Genomic DNA, 758 nt, shown 5'->3' with positions numbered 1-758 from the left:
AGAGAGCAGGCAGGTTTGAGGAGTTGGGAGTCCTTCACTGGACATGCGACACAGGATATAGGAGCAATAAGAAAGAATTTCAGTTATTTCCATCAGACAGAAGAAAACTAATGTAACAACTTAATTTTTTTTTTTAATTCAGAATAAGTCGCAGAGGACACTAGTAAGGCAAGGTACACTTGGATGGAAAAATTAATCTTATTCCAATGAGTGACCAACACTACTTGTCTGCAACTTTATCTGCACTCATTACTCAATCAAAGTTTTAGTGTTAGGTTGCCTCTTGTAAACAGGACATATGCCAACATAATCAGATTAATACTACTATTTTCAGATGTGTTAATCATTAACGTCTCATAACTTTTAGTGGCCAAGAATTTCACCAGTATTTGAAATGATTCCAAATCCTGATTATTGAGAGAAAATTTATTTATCCTAAAATTTCCGAGGGGGATTTTGTTTTCTTGGAGAGAAATATTATGATAAAAAGATTTCGGTGGACTGGAATATAAAGTGCTTTATTAATTGGACAACCCACAGCCCACTTTATCTCAGACCATGCATCTCTGGGCCAGCTATTACATTGTACAACGCTGATTTCGTGGTATGTCATTTCATATTCCTCTGGACTTTAACAACTCAAAATAATTGAAGTGCCAGTCAGATATTTGTTCTGGGCACTGTGTTGAGTACTCTGATACCCACATGAAAAAGAGACATATCCTGCCTTCAAGCAAGGTAGCCTGGCAATGAGAAGA

This window comes from Galeopterus variegatus, unplaced genomic scaffold (genome assembly GCF_000696425.1).
Source record: "Galeopterus variegatus unplaced genomic scaffold, G_variegatus-3.0.2 Scaffold8774, whole genome shotgun sequence".
NCBI lineage: Eukaryota > Metazoa > Chordata > Mammalia > Dermoptera > Cynocephalidae > Galeopterus > Galeopterus variegatus.
This window is presented reverse-complemented; position numbering follows the sequence as displayed.